The sequence below is a fragment of the Saccopteryx leptura genome, chromosome 12 (genome assembly GCF_036850995.1).
Source record: "Saccopteryx leptura isolate mSacLep1 chromosome 12, mSacLep1_pri_phased_curated, whole genome shotgun sequence".
NCBI lineage: Eukaryota > Metazoa > Chordata > Mammalia > Chiroptera > Emballonuridae > Saccopteryx > Saccopteryx leptura.
Window position 1 is genome coordinate 56,383,896 of NC_089514.1, and position 19,218 is coordinate 56,403,113.

The 19,218-nt window shown below is 37.9% G+C and overlaps 1 protein-coding gene across 3 annotated transcripts in view; it reads left to right on the forward strand.

Annotated features, from left to right (window-relative positions):
- The window catches only part of GRM3 (glutamate metabotropic receptor 3), a 276,470-nt gene that overhangs the window by 25,734 nt on the left and 231,518 nt on the right, over positions 1-19,218 (forward strand). Inside the window, exon 2 of one of the 3 annotated variants that reach the window (XM_066354202.1) lies at positions 18,048-18,186. The exons of the other annotated variants lie outside the window; for them this stretch is intronic. The gene's annotated coding sequence lies outside the window, so the exon portion shown is untranslated. The remainder of the gene's footprint in view (positions 1-18,047; positions 18,187-19,218) is intronic. 3 annotated transcript variants of the gene reach the window in all.

Here is a 19,218-nt window from a genome sequence, read left to right on the forward strand (position 1 = left end):
GAAAGGCTTAATCCCAAAACCAAGCCCCAGGCTACAAGGATTCTGCCTGCCTTTAGCCCACCCCAACACACATTAATATCACCTAGGCGACGGCCTCCTCGTGTCATCTTTAACAAAGTGAGCATAATACATTCCATCTGCCCAACAGTATGAAACACAACTTTCTTCAGTGATTATCTTCTGCACATATTCTAATATTAAACTATTTTTCAAGTATTCTTGCCTTTATACTTCACCATCAGCACACTTAACCCCCAATACCCATGAGAGCCACTGAGCCTAGTATTATGCTTCTAAACTGAACTATACATTCAGACTTTTTCTGTGATTTCTCACTTATATTGTAGTTAACTGATGTACTAAAACAGCACATTAAATTTGAAAACTGCCTCAAATTTTGGTCTAGTATAAAGAAATATATTTTAATACAATTAATGAAATTAAACAAATTTTTTTTTACAAATGCTAATGACCTCTCTCTAGAAATTCAAAATGTATGTTTAAATTACTTAACATCTAGTAGCAGAGATCATTTTACCAATGAGATCACTTGGGGTATAAATAAAAATAGGGAAAAATAGAGTCTTTAGACCAAGCCCTAGAATACTGCTATTATAGATTGTACAAAAAAACAAAAAAACAAAAAAAAAAAAAGGAGCAATCCAAAGATACACATAAATAATGGCCATTGAGGTAAGAAGCAAATCAAGAGAAAATAGCGATCATGAAAACAAGGAAAAGAAAGTTTTTCTAGGAGGCTATGGTAAGTTGTACTGATGCTGCTGAGAGAGCAAGTTAGCTGAGAAAATGTATGGGATTCATGCTGTAGTGGCTTGATCCTAAAAACTAATGAGACTGATACATTAAGCATCTTAAAAGCTATTGGAAGTTGCCATGGAGTAAGTGGAAAACTGGAGAAATCTGAGCTAAAAATTTGATTTAAGAACTACTACACATTTGTGTAGTTTTCCAGTATGGTGGGCAAGGAAATGAAATAGTAGCTGGAGAATAAGTTAGGTCAAAAGAAAATATAAATCTTTGTTAAATTTAACTGAATTAAATGACATAATCCTATGGAAATAAAATCAAAGATGTAGTCTTAGGGCTGAATCAAAAGGCCTTATAGACCATGTTAAGAATTTTGTTTGTAAGATTTTAGGCTTAGAGTAATTGTCAGTTATTAAAATCCCTGCCCATTAGGAGCTTATTATCTACTGGAGGGGGGTGGTAATCAAATGTCTAAAAGAAAAATAAAATTGCAACTGTGATGCATGCTAAAAATGAAATATTTAATGCTGTGGAAACAGATAATAAGAGGAATTGTCACAGAAGTCATTCTTCTGTGAAAATATGACTACTAGAGGATGAGTAAGTGAAGAGGGGAGAAAATGAGGCTATATTTAGTGGGATGAGCAGAAGCATGAATCCTGTGAAAGGAAAGGTGTATCAGCTATGAGGACATGAAAGGTCAATGTGACTGGAATACCGAGAAGAGTGACAGGCACTGTACATGTAGAGGGTTCCTATCCTAAGGATGATGGAAAATTGAGAATTCATTCAGTTACTTAAAGCAGGAGTGGGTCATTCATTCTGCTATTCAAAAATAAACAAACAAATAACCCCTCACTGGAATACAAAGAAAAGATAAGGGTTGAGGGGTTAAGTGGACACAGGCAGACCAGTTATCAAACTTTGGTAATTGTGCAAAGCAGATAAAATGGTGGTTTTGTCAAAGTTAGCAAATGTTGAAATGAAGATAAAGGGATAATTTAAAGAAAAATTTTAGTAGTTAAAAAATTAAAGGAGTTGGTGATAAGTGAGTTATGGATATTAGGTATCATTGTGATGTTTATGCAGTTGTTCAAAATATTCACAATGAATCAATTGAGCAGTAAATCAGTAAGCATTTATCAAGTGCCTACTATGACATCAATATATCATTCTTTTTATGGAAAGCTCAAACTATGCATTAAAAGATTAGATTCTAGATACTGTTTATCTCAATTGTTTTTGACACACTAAACAAGAAACAAGCCATTGTTGATGAATATCCATTGTGTTCTAGGGAGTTGGGAACAAACAATGCATTCAGAAACTACACTAGGCTCATCCAAAAAGGATGACAAAATCATCTCTAACCAGTACAGCCTGAGCAACAATGGTGTAAGCAGATGAAAGTTGCAGTTAACTGAGAAGCCATAGAGGGTGATTTACCAACACAACTGCAAAATTCAGCTACAACCTCATCTCTTCCTGACACATTGTGCTAGTAAACCCAAAGTTGTAGATATAATTAATTTCACTCAAGAAAGAACTTTGTAGGCCTGGGGGGAGGGTTATTGCATTAACCTTGGGAAGGCCTGGCCAGCATCAATCTAACAACAATAAGAGAGACTGCTTTTAAAATATTATTTACAATATTATAAAGATGAGCTTTCTTGTTGTTTGTTGTTGTTCTAGCGAGAAAGACAAACACAGAGAGGAGGACAGATAGGGACAGACAGGAAGGGAGAGAGATGAAAAGCATCAATTCTTTGTTTTGGCACCTTAGTTGTTTATTGATTGCTTTCTCATATGTGCCTTGACTGGGTCAGAGGGGGGGGTGACTCCAGCTGAGCCAGTGACCCCTTGCTCAAGCCAGCAAACCTGAGCTCAAGCCAGTGACCATGGGGTTATGTCTATGATCCCAAGCGCAAGCCAGGGACCCCACACTCAAGCTGGTGAGCCAACTCTCAAGCCAGTGACCTCGAGGTTTCAAACCTGGGTCTTCTGCCTCCCAGGCCAATGTTCTATCCACTGCTCCATCACTTGGTCAGGTGATCTTTCTTGTTTATCTTCCTCAACTCTCTGGGAAAGAGAGCTAAGACTTTAAAAAAAAAATGTCTGATGCACATCTTAGAATACAAGAGTTTTATTCTCAGTATTACTACTGATTGTGGTAGCAGTGGACGTCTGCTTATAAAGATACATTTTTCATTAGTCAAACTCTTACCCGACACACGAAAAAATCTGCTTTTTAGTTGTTGTTGTTGTTGTTGTTTTCACTGTTACCAAACTGAATATATTTGTGAGAGAAAACACGGTGAGGAAGATGAGTCTCACACATACTATGAATACCAATTCTATCACTTATAAGCTATTCTATTCTAAATGGTATGTTAAAATTCTCCAAACTTCAGTATGTTCTCTAGCTCACAATGTTGTTCTGATCAAAGAAGGTAAAAATATAAGAACACTTACCATGACCTGGTACTTAGTAGGTGCTTATTAAATGTTAGCTGAATCTTACCAAAGCTGAGGCAAGTCTGCACTTAAAGTAAAATCCATTCATATGAGTGTCTTAATTTTCATTCTAATAGTAATAATACCTCACTAACAGTGAAAGTAATTCAACTCTCTCTTTATAATCATACACTGATATTCATTAAAGTAGGTTCACATATCAAATGATTTCACTTATCTTTTTGGAATTTTCTTCATAGATCCCCACTATAAATTTTATAGTCTTCTCTGTTGACTATATATAGATATTATATTTCTTATGTTTATGAAGATTGCATGTATAACCTACACTTAAGAAAATGAAGACTGCTTATAAAGTATCATTTGATAAAGGAAACAAAATAATGCAGAGTATTTCCTGGCTTCTTTCATGCTAAACTGCTGTAGCTTTAATAACTTCTGCACTGCAGTGATTATGAAACTAACACGTATTTTTAAATGTTAACTAAGAGTGTCAGACATTTACTTATATTTGGCAAGATCTTAGGAAGAACATGAGTGAGAACTACAAAATAACATGGGATGTTAGACAAATTTTCTGTTATTCACATTTCTGTTATTCACTCTTACCCTCTAATCATTTATTTAAATTGTACTGCAATCTCTACATACTGGGAGTGTTGACATCAGAAATAACAATTTGATGTTAGTGTTAATTACAGAAGTGCATTGAATTTTATTTTAACAAAAGCATGAGATATTGGTAGTCAAATAATCCCTCAGAGATTTTAAGCTTCACTTACTAAGCAGAGGAATCTAGGGTAAAATTTTGGAAATATCTCATTTTATAGAGAGAAAGAATTTTACATCTCACATTACAGAAAGTGATCTGATTAGCCTTTCTTTTTTCTCTATTGACTCTATAAAATGTCTATTCATAGAAGCAAATGAAGAGATGCTTCAAGAAATCACACCACTTCTTTACAGCCCAAAATATGACTTCATTCACAAAACATCACCTTTCTCAGTTTAACATCTAAAAATAATTAAAATAATTTCTTTAGAACTCATATGTATAATCAATGAAATGTTTGTGGTATTTTTTTTTCATCTAAAACCTGAGCAATGCTAAATGGGGGTAGGGGAAGGAGGTTATATTTTAAAAGGAATATCCTTTTCTGGAAGACAGAGCTTTGATTGTTTGGAGCTAATTTTTTTCTTATTCACATTTCTCCAAAAGCCCTTCAAGTTTCAGTACCTCTTTTTTTCCTAATGAATTGTAGTATATATAAATACCAGCCATTGATGTTTTTAATGAGAAAATTAGCTTGTTTATGAGCACAACTTACTAAAAAGATAGATCAAGGCACTGATGAGGTTAACAATATTTTCTTAGGACAAATTAGGAAATAGATTCAGAGGTGTAGCCCTCTGATGAGCATCACTTACCGGTTCTCACCATTTTTGTTTATTCCATATGGATACCTGTTCTTGGCAAGTTATCCACTTAGTGTATTGCTTGCCAAAATTCACAGCAGATATTTTGTTGTATAACTTAACTACCCAGAATAAATCTCTGATGCGAAGGTTGTCATAGGAGACTATGAAATAATATGAGTAGGAACATTTATATAAAACATATTTCTTTCCAGAAGCTTGATCTCGTTTTCAAGTTCAGTGCCTCTGACAGGAAGGAGGAAGCAGGAAGCAACTTTTCAAATCAAAGACTTGTAGTACTTCTCTATTGCAAATGCCAAAATCCCTCAAAATTGTTTTGTAAAATGACTGATGTTCTACATATGCCAGGTAACTAACAAGATCATACTTTCACATCTGACCTGAATAGTGGAGATGCCTGACTGGCTCAGATTGTTACAGAATTAAGGGCATAGAAGAGTAATGGATGATTCAACCAGGTCCCTAAAGCAGAGAAAGAAAATACCTGTGGTTTGAGATATATGATATCAACTAGTGATTGCCTGGCTTTTAGTTAAGAAATACCAGTGCATATCACAGTGAGAATTCTAATTTATCCTTCAGTATTTTCCTTAGCCTGCTGTGCTACCTGCATTTTTCTGATTTCACACAGTAGAGGAAGATGATTCCAATAAACACTTAACAGAGCTTTAAACCCATTGTGTTATCTCTCTATATGAGCAGTTTTTCAATATAGCAGCAGTATAACATTTCAGCCACTTGGGAAGAGAGTGGAGATTCATGTTTGCTTTATTCTGTTCTCAGAAGATCCTCCGTGGAGTAAGGATGAACAGCAGAGGCAAAACTGAATGTGCTCAAGCAATGGGCTTGAGCCCATAACTCATGTACCTTGGCCTGAACCTTTTACATCAGTCGCTATTGGGCAGATAAGTTATTTTTTGCTCACTTTGTTAAAGATGGCTGCTGTCCTCACATGGTGATGCTCTCACGTGATACAGCTAATTGCCCTTCTTGCTTGGTAAGGGGCTTGGTTATGCTAATATGTGCTGTGGGAGGGGCTTTTGTCAAAAGATTTTAAAAGGAGAGGCTAGGAGGCCATTTTGGAGACAGTGACCAGGTTCTTGTAGAGAGGATGAGCCCATGTTGTAGCAGGGCAGGGAGGCCACGTGGAGGAGGCAGCCAAAATAGCAGAATGTTGAAGGAGAAGTCAGTTTGTGTAGGAGAAAGAGATGGGGAACATAGGTGAACAAGGCTGGTGGGGCCTTGATTCTAGGAAAATTGGAAAGATTCTCCTGGTTGTGGAACCGGAGAAACATGTGAGTGGGTTTTGGCACTCCATTTGTTTGTTTTTTATTCTTTGGCTGGTAAGAGTCTAGAGTAAAGGAAAATGGTCCACCAGTTTTTTTGGCTCCACAGTTCTTTACAATCTGTCTGGATTAAATGCGTACATATGTTGGCCAGGCAGCTGTGCTGGTGGCCGCAGCTACTGGCTTTACAGTCACCTCTGCCTAAAACCAAATCTTCAGGAAATTTCAGCTGTGGCCCTGAGAGATGCCAGTTGATGTAGAAAGGCATGAAGTCCATTAATACCAAGTAGCATTTCTTTTTTATTGCAAGCTGTAACAGTTATCCCACAAGCTTTCCTGTCACGTTCACCCAATCAATAACAGTCTTTTTATTTCTTTTTTTTATTTTTATTTTTTTTTACAGAGACAGAGAGTCAGAGAGAGAGAGAGAGAGAGATAGGGACAGACAGACAGGAACGGAGAGAGATGAGAAGCATCAATCATCAGTTTTTTTGTTGTGGTGCCTTAGTTGTTCATTGATTGCTTTCTCATATGTGCCTTGACCATGGGGCTACAGCAAAACGAGTAACCCCTTGCTCAAGCCAGTGACCTTGGGTCCAAGCTGGTGAGCTTTGCTAAAACCAGATGAGCCCGCACTCAAGCTGGCAACCTCGGAGTCTCAAACCTGGGTCCTCTGAATCCCAGTCTGATGCTCTATCCACTGTGCCACCTCCTGGTCAGGCTCAATAACAGTCTTTTTAAACAGACTCTGGAAAAACCAAACTGATGACTTGAAGGGAAATTTGGGTAGCTAATGAGAACCTTTACTTTTCTCTGGTTTTTTATTTTCTTTCCATTCATACCTCCCCCACCCCCCATTTCTATCCCCCTACTTCTCCAAGCCTTACCCTGTTTGGTGGGAAATATTTGGTTTATAGGTACTAATTTCTGGAATCCATGGGAGTCCGAAAAGACCAGAGTAACAGGCTTTATTGAAAGGAAGAAAGGAACCCTGCCAGGCACTTCTCCGGGGGATAAAGGAACCAGTACAAGCTAAGGGGATGAATTTATAGGGTAAAAGGAGAGTCTCGAGCAAGTGAGTGTTGAATCAAAAGTTCTGGTATGTCCAGAATGCTCCTCCTTGGGGCAGCTTGCTAGCTTCTTGGAATTCTTCTGTCTCAGGGGCGATAGTCCAGTAAGGGTGAAGTCTGACAGATAAGCGGAACATCAAGAGGGCAATTTGGAATTCCTGGTAAATTCACGTATCTATCACAAATGAATGACAAGTGACTTCATTATATTCTTAGCTAGGTCTGCCTACCATATTGTTGACCTGTTTTTGTGTGTCTTAGTTATGGTGACAGTTCACCATGTTAGTAACAGTTGCATATCATAATATGGTGCTTCACATATTTTCCCGGGGAGTTTTTATTTTCCTGTTCCTCCTTCCTTAGGATTTAGCTGGTTTCCAGAAAACAGCTAAAATGCCAAAATGTTTTTAATTTTGTTTTTATTATATCAGCCTTCAGTTATGAACAAATTGGTAATCAGTAAGTTTATATTCAGATGAAAATGTACACACCTTCACTCATATGCATGCTAAATTTTAACTATTAAGGAGTAATTTCCCTTTCATTCATGATGGGTTTAAAGTGATTTAAATTAATTTCAACCACCCCTTTTCCATCTCATTGGATAGGTTTAACACTTTTGATGTTGTTGTTTGGGCTTTTCTCTCACATGCTAATGAATCATTCACTTTAGATGCCACAACTTCCTATAATCCTTGGGCAATTCTCACACTTGCTAATGACTTCTTTGGAGAGCTGAGAGTCTTGAAGAAGATGAGAAGAGGGAAGTGAATTACTGGCCTAGTGTAGATTTACCCTGAAAAAAGATTTGTGTGGCTGACTGCTTCTACCCTGGAAAAATAATTGTCTCTGAGAAAAGACCCATTCCTACTTGCTGTGCACAGACGGTCTACCTTGTACCCACAAAGCAAACGACTATGATTTTTCTGCAGCCTGGTGGAGATTTCAGAAAGGGAAGGAGGTCTATTTTCTGGGAGCCTTGATTTATCTATTAAATTTTCCTTGAATGTGAATTCCAGAAATGTCCATAACAAAACTACTGCTAGTGCTTGCTTCCTCACAACTATAGGTAAAACGTCTTGATTACGCTGAGTAAATGAAGAAATATGGAAAACAATCCTGTCTTCCTCCCCAAAGGGAATGAGTATTTCTCCATGGAGTTTCCTAAAGCTCTCAAGGCTTTAGGAAACATCTTTGGCTAACATTTGTACTTTCACTGCCTTTTGGAAAATACCTAGTGTAATATGTTATCTCCAGTGGAGACACTGAAGCCCACACTGAATAAGCTACAGAAGTGGTTCTCTAGGTTTATGCACATTAGCATCACCTTTAAAGATACTCCATACTCACACTTCACCTGGACCAATTAACTCAGGATACCTGGAGTTAGGATATAGGCTTTCATATTGTTTAAATGTTCCTGTATGGTTCCAATTGGACAACCAAGGTTGAGAAACATGACATTACTAACTAGAGAAAGAACAGGTACTGATGACCTAGAACATGCAGACTTCACAGTTAGCTTGTGCTGCTGAGTGTGTCTGCTCAGCACTGCCCGATATGACATCTCTTTTGTGTTTTGAACTTGACGGCTAGATCTAGAACAAGAAAAATCTTCACACTTAGCTACCTTCTTTTGTTTGTTTGTTTGTTTTTTGTTAGTTTTCTTTTTTTGACAGAGACAGAGAGGGAGTCAGAGAGAGGGACAGATAGGGACAGATAGGAAGGGAGAGAGATGAGAAGCATTAGTTCTTTATAGCAGCTCCTTAGTTGTTCATTGATTGCTTTCTCATATGTGCCTTGACCCAGGGGCTCCAGCTGAGCCAGTGACCCTTTGCTCAAGCCAGCACCTTAGGCTCAATCCAGCGACCTTTGGGCTCAAGCTAGCGACCATGGGGTCATGTCTATGATCCACGTTCAAGCCAATGACCCCACCCTCAAGCTGGTGAGCCTACACTTAGGCTAAATGAGCCCACTCTCAAGCTGGCGACCTCAGGGTTTCAAACCTGGGTCCTCCACATCCCAGTCTAACACTTTCTTCACTACACCATTGGCTGATTAGGGTTTGTTAAGCCCAATCCGGAGGGACCTAAAACATTGAAGACACAAACAAGGTCCGTCGATTACACACCAAAGCTTTATTGTCTAGCTTGGCCAAGGGGCAGCAAACTCTGACAGAAATCTGAGGGAGAGAGCGCGCTGGCCCTTTGTTTTACCTAGTTTTTATAGTTTTATAAGTGGGAAGTACAGAAGCAAAATTGTAATTAGGAAACCTTTGCCACTATTGGTTATAGTCATATGTCCTTTAACATGATAGGACCATGTTCAATTTGCAAGCCATACATCCTTTTGGAGAAAACAAAATTTACAAATCAACACAATGGTAGAAAGGTGTCTCTTTACATATTAAAAGGCATTCCTATATTTTCTAATGTTCATCTGCCATCTCTCTGTCCAGAGTCACACGTATTAACCACATGCATTTACATAGGAGAGGTAGTTTCCTTGGGGACAAATGCCCACAAATGGCTCATTGCTATAAGAAAAGGTTTATTTTGGCTTTTCTCTTCCTGCACCTGGCTAGCCATTCACCCCTTTCCCCACAGGTGTGGTGGAATGTCTGGGAATCCATGTTTTCCTTGCCTTTGCATTTACAATACAATGGCAAGGGCCATCCTGGTTATGCCAATCACACAGTACAGAGACTATTCTCACAATTTCTCTGCACACCTTAACCCAAATTAATAAAATGTTCTTCAAGCCTCTTAAAATATTAATATTAATTCTGTAGTTTTTGGTACCTTACAACACCTGCGGGTGAGGTGGCGCAGTGGCTCCTCAGGGCTCCTCAGGTTGGCTACTCTTTTTACACAATTTTGTTTTTCAATGTTTCTTTGTGCACCATGAATGAATTCTTAGCAGTGAATGATCATTATTTTGTCTTTCAAAACATGCAACTGTGGCTAATAGTAACATTTCACAGGAAAAAATTTTTAAATAATAATAATTGAAATGTTTTTATGACTATTTTTTTCTTATATCTTCACCATCTAGATTGGTTTTTTCTCTTTTTTATGAAAACATGCTTAGTTTTTAAAACTTATATAAAAAATTCTTCCCAAGACTGTATATTCTTTTAAGTCACTGCTCTCTGTAAGGCCGGGGGCCTCCGCCACCATTGTGGCCATTAACATGCAGGTTCTCATTGAATTTGGGCAGACAGTAAAGAAACAGTGGAGTTGAAGGATGGTGAGCCATTATGTTTATTGGTGTCTCACCAAGACAGGCAAGCCACAAGAGAAGCCAAGGGAAAAGCAGAAAACCTGCTTTTCCCATGGAGGGGAAGGGATCAAGGAGAGGCGAAAAAAGAAATCCTCCCGCACCTCTCTGTGGTGGGGGCAGAATCTCCCTTCCAGTAACATTAGCAAGACAACGGTCCCTCCCAGTTAGGAAGGCAACCTGCAACCTCACAGACCACTATATCTGGTGTTTCCCAGCCCCCAATGCAAACTATAAGCAAGCAAACAAAAATCATATTCACAAACTTATTTGACCAACACTCTCCTTTTAGCTTTACAATTAAACTTAACCAAAAGATAATTTTAGGCTGTAATAAGAATAAAACGCATTTATTTGAGCAAAGGATGCAATCTTAGAGAAGCAGATTCAGGCATCAACCCAGACTACTCTGCCATGACCGGGAGTCCGTCTCTTGTAGAGACAGTTCCTGCCTAGGTCCCATTCAAGTCCATTTATGAAATGAGGACTCTAAGTTTGATCAGCAGTTCAGACTAGTTAATATAGATATGAAAAACAGTACAAGTTGTCCAGTTCTGATTGAACAGAACAGTTTATTGCTTAGATCAGCAGTTCTCAACCTGTGGGTCTCGACCCTGGCAGGGTTGCCTAAAGCCATTGGAAAATACATAATGCATATCAGGTATTTACATTCCGAATCATAACTGTAGCAAAATTACAGTTATAAAGTAGCCACCAAAATTATTTTTTGGCTTGGGGTCACCGCAACATGAGGAACTGTATTGCGGGGTCACGGCATTAGAAAGGTTGAGAAACACTGGCTTAGATGGTAGTATGGTGATGACACAATGAGAAGCTTCCCTGCAGTGTTTGATTCAGATAGCATAATAGGAAGGGCATATGGGCGGAGGTTGAATATTCAGTCTAGACTCCAGGGTTCTTCCCAGAGTGCAGAGAAGTGAGAAGCCTCTGTCAACAAATGGCAATTAGCCTCTAGTTTTAAATTTAGGCTCAGTTAACCACAGAGAGTCTATTTTGATAGAAAAATTCCTTCTCAGTGTTCACAAACTTAATATAAGAGCCAAATGTAACTTAGTCATTCCATTTAGTATCTCCACTTAGTCTCACAATTCAGTGACTCCTTAGCTCACTGCAATTTGGCTCCTGTCCCCACTATTCTACTGAAAAATTTCTTCCTAGTCCTATATCAGCAATGAACTAATCCAGTAATCACCAAATCCAACAACTCCTCAATTTTAAGACTTTGTCTTACTATTTCAAAGAGGCATTTAAAACACTATCATCACTATCAACACTACTGCTATGCCATCTTTCCTTATTCTGTCTCCTTCATGTCAGTGTTTTACAAAGGTTTTCCTGAGCTCTCTCTCTCTTTTTTTACTACCAAGAAATCTTAAACTAAAGTCCACAAAATTTTGTAACTATGTGTTTGCTCATTTTTCTAGGCAAGGAGATTCATAGATTTCATCATATTCTTCAAGGACTTCATAATTCAAGTAGGGTAAAGAACTTCTAATAAACTCACTAAGTCAGAACTCTCATCTACTCTGAGGCTGCCACTATCAACTTCTAAGGAGATAATTTAGGTGTTCTACCTCTAATCTTTCTCTGAAACTCCAGATTCACATTTCCAATTGTCTTTCAAACAATTCTGTTGTGGGTGGCAATGGTGTTCTTTCACAGAGTCACAGAGAAGGCACTCCACAGGACTCATGTATGGGAAGTGAGGCTTTCATGGTAAGGTTTATTTGGGGTTGAAATGGAAGGCTGCCCACAGGTTTCCAGTGTCTCATCTCTGTCTATTCTACCAAGAAAAAAGATCAATCTTGTCTTCATCATACCCAGTACAAAGACTAGAGTCTAGATATTCTGGGTCATGGTTCAATCCAATTTGGTTTGTCCTATTCTGGCCAATGTAGTCTTTTTGGTTGTGCCCAGGCTTGTGCTGTTGGAACCCCCACTTGGAGTCTGTGCTGCTGCTGGATCCCAGGCAGCTTTTAGAGCTGCATGGTTGCTTGGAAGGTGCATGAATGAATGAGGCAAGCACATATTTACAAGGGAGAGAAGAATAAAGAAGAGGAGGTTCCTGTGTTAGCCTGGATTATATTCTTTAAACTAACCAATTAACTTCTTAATCTTTTGTGGGCTTGCATTTGTTCCTCTCTCTAACCAATCAGATCTTTCTTTTAAGCTAGACTGACAGGCTTCTATGGCTGCTATCTTGGCTTTTATTGTGCATGCCTTAAAGTGGAAGCACAGAAGAACCTCTCCCCATAGTCTGGAAATGGATTGGTTGTACGCTGAGGCGACTCATTCTAATGGTCTTCGGGACTAAGTCCGGAGGACAGAGGACACAATGGATTCCTGGAGTGTCCAGACCTGGAGTGTAAATGCTATAGCTTTCCATTTTTATTAATCTAAATATTTCATTCCCTCTTTCCTAGTTTATTATACACAATGTCTGATTTCCCGTACTTCCTTCCCTTGTTACCATTTAGCTACTTACAGTAACAATTCTACAGGCTATAGAGCTATACTTTCAAATTCATTATATTCTCCCTCAATCAGCACCTCCTTATAATTTTCCTATGTCTTTTAATAGAAAGCTCATATTCTCATATGTTCAATTATATGTCTTTAGAAACCCAAAAGAATACCTTCCCCAACATTTTGAATCAACAACTTCAGCTGTTTCTATTTCTAAATGGCTTCTGGAATCCATTCCCATTCCTGTTTCTCATTCCCTCATTCACCATCATGTATCAGAAATTCATGTCCCCTTAAGTGAATGCTATTAAGTGTCTTCTGGTCTTTAAGCTCCTTCACTGGGTGGTTCCAGATTGTCTGTTTTCCTTTCCTCTTTTTTATCCCATCACTACCTTTAGGAATCCTACTTATCCTTCAAGGTTTATCTGAAATGTAGACTTCATTAAATATAGTATGTCCAAGCCTCTGACTATAATATATATTCTCTGTCCTCTTCTTTGATTTCTAGACAAAAAAATTTCTAATTTGTAATATACACTCATCTTTTAAGACTTAAATCTAATGTCAACAAATCCAAGATAGGTTTTTTGGTGATTTTGCTTTTTACTCCCTCTTCATCCTAGATGCTCCCTTTCATATGTTTCTGCAACCATTTTTATTAGTACTCACTTACTTTATTGTATGGTAATTATGTATTCCCATGTATGACTCCATCAGATTTTCAATACTCAAGGGTAAATAACTTTTTTCTTCAAATTTTTGTCCTTTGAAATTATTACTTCATCTAGCACATAATGAGTGCATAATCAATATTAAATGCTTCTTAATTATGTGGTTTCACCAAAATCTGTGCTCATAATATTTTTGTTTATAACATTTGTATTCAGATTTCCTAATTGCTCTCACATGTTGAGAGTGAACTCCATATTATTCATCACATACTTACTAGTATCTACGGAAATAAACTGAATTGTTCAGGTTATCTGAGAAAAGTTGGACTGTATCAACATTGGGAAATTGGGAATTACTTTAATCTAGAATTGTCTGAGTACAACCTCTAATCCTTTCAACTCTCTCATTTTTCTGGTCCTCATATCAAACTGCTCTTTCTAGGGAAGGAAAAATAATTTGTCTTCTACTCAAGTTTTTGGTAGAGATTCCTCCTGTAATAAGTAGAGAAATTAACAGGGTAAAAAAATAGAAGTTTAATAATATGTGTACCTCCTTTAGATGGAAGATATCAAGAAAACTGAATAACTCCCTGAAATGGCCCAAGTGACCACCCTAAATAGCATCTCCAGTTAAAGACAAAGGAAGGTATTTGCAAAGGGGGAAGAAGGAACAAGGCCAGGCTAGGGAGAGTTCCAGGAAAAGCACAATAAACAAGGGTAAGGTTCTGAATTTATAGTTAACCATTCTAGTGACACCTTTCAGTCTATTGTGTCCTCATCCATTTACAGTTCTAACCACAAAAATCTACTCAAGTGGGCATCTGAGCAATGTAGGACTACTGGAAACTAACCAACCAAACAACACTATTCTTTTTTAAACAAGTCTGACCTACATGAAAAGAAGCCTTGATTCTTCCCACTGCTACCAAATGTCTTGAGATTTTTGTTGTTGTTGTTTTGTTTTATTTGGTTTTTTTCTACCCCTGGATAAAATCTCAGCCAGATTGTATAGGTTTTCTAATCAATCTTAGGTAATAAAATGCCTATTCCATTTTTAAAATAATTCCATCTAGTCCAGTCCAATATGAAAACATTAGACAAATATGAAGCTTCTTCCTCTAGCTCAGGACTATTGACTAGGGAAACCTGCAGTGGAGGAGGAACTGCAATTAGTACATTTAATCTCCTTACTCTCCATTTTATGAATTTGACTCCACAGGCAAGAGAAGTGAAGGCAAAAATTAATGAATGGGACTACATCAGACTAAGAAGTTTTTGCTCAGCAAGAGAAACTGATAACAAAATAAACAGAAAGCCAACTAAATGGGAAATGATATTTTCAAACAACAGCTCAGATAAGGGCCTAATATCCAAAATATACAAAGAACTCATAAAACTCAACAACAAACAAACAAACAATCCAATAAAAAAATGGGGAGAGGATATGAACAGACACTTCTCCCAGGAAGAAATACATATGGCCAACAGATATATGAAAAGATGCTCATATTCACTAGCTATTAGAGAAATGCAAATCAAAACGGCAATGAGATACCACTTCACACCTGTTAGATTAGCTATTATTAGCAAGACAGGTAATAGCAAATGTTGGAGAGGCTGTGGAGAAAAAGGAACCCTCATACACTGTTGGTGGGAATGTAAAGTAGTACAACCATTATGGAAGAAAGTATGGTGGTTCCTCAAAAAACTGAAAATAGAACTACCTTATGACCCAGCAATCCCTCTACTGGGTATATACCCCAAAAACTCAGAAACATTGATACGTAAAGACACATGCAGCCCTATGTTTATTGCAGCATTGTTCACAGTGGCCAGGACATGGAAACAACCAAAAAGCCCGTCAATAGATGACTGGATAAAGAAGATGTGGCACATATACACTATGGAATACTACTCAGCCATAAGAAATGATGACATCGGAACATTTACAGCAAAATGGTGGGATCTTGATAACATGATACGAAGCGAAATAAGTAAATCAGAAAAAACCAGGAACTGCATTATTCCATACGTAGGTGGGACATAAAAGTGAAACTAAGAGACATTGATAAGAGTGTGGTGGTTACGGGGGGGGGGGGGGGGGAGGGGGGAATGGGAGAGGGAAAGGGGGAGGGGGAGGGGCACAAAGAAAACAAGATAGAAGGTGACAGAGGACAATCTGACTTTGGGTGATGGGTATGCAACATAATTGAACGACAAGATAACCTGGACTTGTTATCTTTGAATATATGTATCCTGATTTATTGATGTCACCCCATTAAAAAAATAAAATTATTATAAAAAAAAAATCTCCTTACTCTCCTTTCCCCCCCATTCCATGGATACTATGTTGGTCCCTCTACATTGGGCTGTAGTAGGAAATATAGGGAAAAGAGATAAATGGGCAATAATAGTCTATTTTGATAGGCACATTTGTGATGCACACACAGTTTTTTTGTGTGTGCATAATGTATACCCAAAGGTGACTTATGGTGTATATTTGGACTTTCCACTGAAGACCCTCCCTTGATTTCACACTGGGGGCATCTACAGCTTCCTAGATGTGGCACTTCTTCCACATGCCATCTCGTCCCAAGTGGTTGGTTGGGGCACAGTTCCTTTTAAGGAGTCCATTGGCTGGTTCCCTTGCTGGAAACAAACCTGGTAAATGGGAAACATAACTTTACCCCATCAATAGTGGAAATACAACTATTTCCTAGAGCATCCCATTGTCTTGTTTTTTAACAGACCCTTAACTTTTAACTATGTCTCCTAAACTCTATGGTACTCAGGTCAAGCTCTCTCAAATGTCTTCCTCTCACTGGACTTAAAAACTGCAAAGGCACTTTTCCTCTCTCTATGGATATGCTGAGAGTGGTGAACATGATAAAAACCAATACTCTACTTCAATATCTCTTGCATAAGGAGCGACTCATTTCTCATACTCAAGAAAGGTGATGCACTAAGGGTTATATATAAAAATCAATTTCACAATCTTTCAGAATGTATTGCACAGATATGCTGTTTCTATGGCATTGTTATCAGTTTTCAGGCTCCAGCTGAAGTGAAAAATAAAGAGATCAAGTTGTATATATTGTCATTTCCCTACTGGATCACTTACTTCAAAGACTTGGACTCCAAACCTCAGCTAAGTTCTCAGCACAATCCATCTATTAACTTTGCTTACCTTGTTCTTTGCTTTCCCTCTGCAGCTATTCCAAAGTGTCTCCTCTCTACTCACTGTTATCACCTTTATTCAAAGTAGGTGATCCTGCTTTCTACTTCATCTAGAAAACTCATCATTATGATTTCTCTCAATTACCTGTCCAGCTCAAAATGTAACCTAAAATGCACACCCATTCTTGTCATTTCTCCCTAGTGTCAGAGAATGAGATGTTTTATCTATTGTCTGAAAGCAAACCATCTACTATTTCAAGTTTCTTGAATGACCTCTCTGGTTTTCTTTGTGCCTTCCTGAATGGTTGTTTATATGCCACCTGCTTCCAGGTTGCCTCCTCAAACAACTGTTTTCCTCACTATATACATCTTTCCTAAATGATCACATTTGTGTTTATAATTTCAACTACCTCCCCTATGCTAATGTTTCCTCAATTCCTATCCCTTTATGATAGATCTCTTCCAGACATTCCATTTGGACATCTTACAGACACTTCAAACTCAGTGTTCAACACCAAATTCATCCTCTCTCTAAAAGTACGCTCCTCCTCTGTTTCAGCCTCACTATTCCCCTGGCCACCCAAGTGAGAAATGTGTGAGTCAACCTTGACTCCTCCCACTCTCTCCACATGTAACCGTCATCTAAGTCCAAGAGATTTTTAGCTTTTAATATTTTTATATGATTTTCTTCCTAGCCACCTTTACCTCTCCTAAACTAGACCTTTATTATTCCTAACCTGGTCAACTACAATAGGCTCCTAATTTGTCTGGCAGTGTATTCATAATCTATTGTTGTATAACAATTTATCCCAAAATGCAGCCACTTGAAATAACAAATCCTTATTATCTCACATAGTTTCTGAAGATCAGGAATTCAGAAACATCATAACTGAATGGTTCTGGCTCAGGGCCTTTCTAGAGCTGTAGTCAAGCTGGTGGCTGATTTGCAGTTACCTGAGGCTTGACCAGGACTGGAGGATTCACTTTCAGATGGCTTTCCTCACATGGCAGCTGGCAGAAAATCTCAGTTCCTTGCAATGCAGCCCTCTCCACAAGGCTTCCCGATTGTCCTCATCATGTGGCAGCTCCATCTCTAGAGCCAGTGTATCTATTACAACTGTAAATTTATCACCTTACCTACTGAAAACCTAAAAGATGTTTCCCATTACCCACAGGCTGAGTCAAGTTTCTTTACATAGATCACAAGACTCTCAATGATCTAAACCCTAAGTCTATCTACAACTTCAATTTCTATCATTCCTTTTTTCATATTGTATCATCTAAAAACACAGAATTGAAAAAAATAAAATAAATAAATAAAAACACAGAATTGCTTTTGTTCCCTATATACTATATTATTTCTTTTTTAAAAAAATATTTTATTTATTGATTTTTAGCGAGAAGGGAGAGAGAGAGAGAAGGGAGAGGAGCAGGAAGCATCAACTCCCATATGTGCCTTGACCAGGCAAGCCCAAGGTTTTGAACCGGCAACTTCAGTGTTCCAGGTCGACGCTTTATCCCACTGCACCACCACAGGTCAGGCCTGCTATGTTATTTCTTGACTCCATTGCTTTTCTCAGGCTACAGTTTCTGCTTAGGATTTCCTACCTCTGTTACTGACTAAATCATATTCATTTATTTAGACCCAACTCATACACTACCTGCTATAGAAAGCCATCTTAGAACTACGACTCTGCCCCTAGGCTGAGGACTCATCTTGCTTTCCTACTACCTCTTCTTATTATGATAATTGTTTTCTATTATAGTAGACTACTCATATTCTCTTTATGTAAATAGATTGTAAGCTCTCTAAGGGGCAACATATTACTTATCTTGTATCTTTATATACAAATTAGGATATCATAAGTTTCTATAATAGTTCCTAAAGTTACAGTGTCTATCTCTGTTTCAATGAAGTATTTCATCCTTGGTGCTTCTTGGAAAACTAGGAGCCTGTCAAGGTGGTCTGACCATTGCTAAATAGATTATCTGCAGTACTTTCTGGAAAGATACTACTTTCTTCAAGTAGGATCTATAGCTCTAGTCCACCTCCTGAGCAGACCAGATTTGGTAAGCCATGCTCAGTTACAAGTCTTTAAAGGAAACTACTACACCTCGAATTCCAGAATGTTCTGTATCTACCTCATTTGGCATCCTCAAGACAACAAATAGGAAAAAACTCAAGTAATTTTAGGCTCAGAACCAAAAAACCAAATCCAAGGGAAGTGAAAGCTAATATCCCACCAGGGGACCTAGAAAAGCAGTACTAACAATAGACAACAAGAATTGGGATTAACATGTCCAGGTGAGCTTGCAAATGGGGTTAGGAATGAAGATGAAATATTGTAGTCAATTTTTCAAAACCATTAGCCTAAAGAAATATATTCTAAATAAAATAATGATTGTATTGATTTATAGTCATTTCATTACTTAATTTTGTGTGGAAATCTAAATAAAAAATAAATAAAGAAGTCAAGATTTTTTCTGACTAAAGAAAATATTGTATTTATCTTTTTTAAATATTTTTAAATTTTTTAATTTTTTAAATTTTTTTGAAGTTGGAAACGG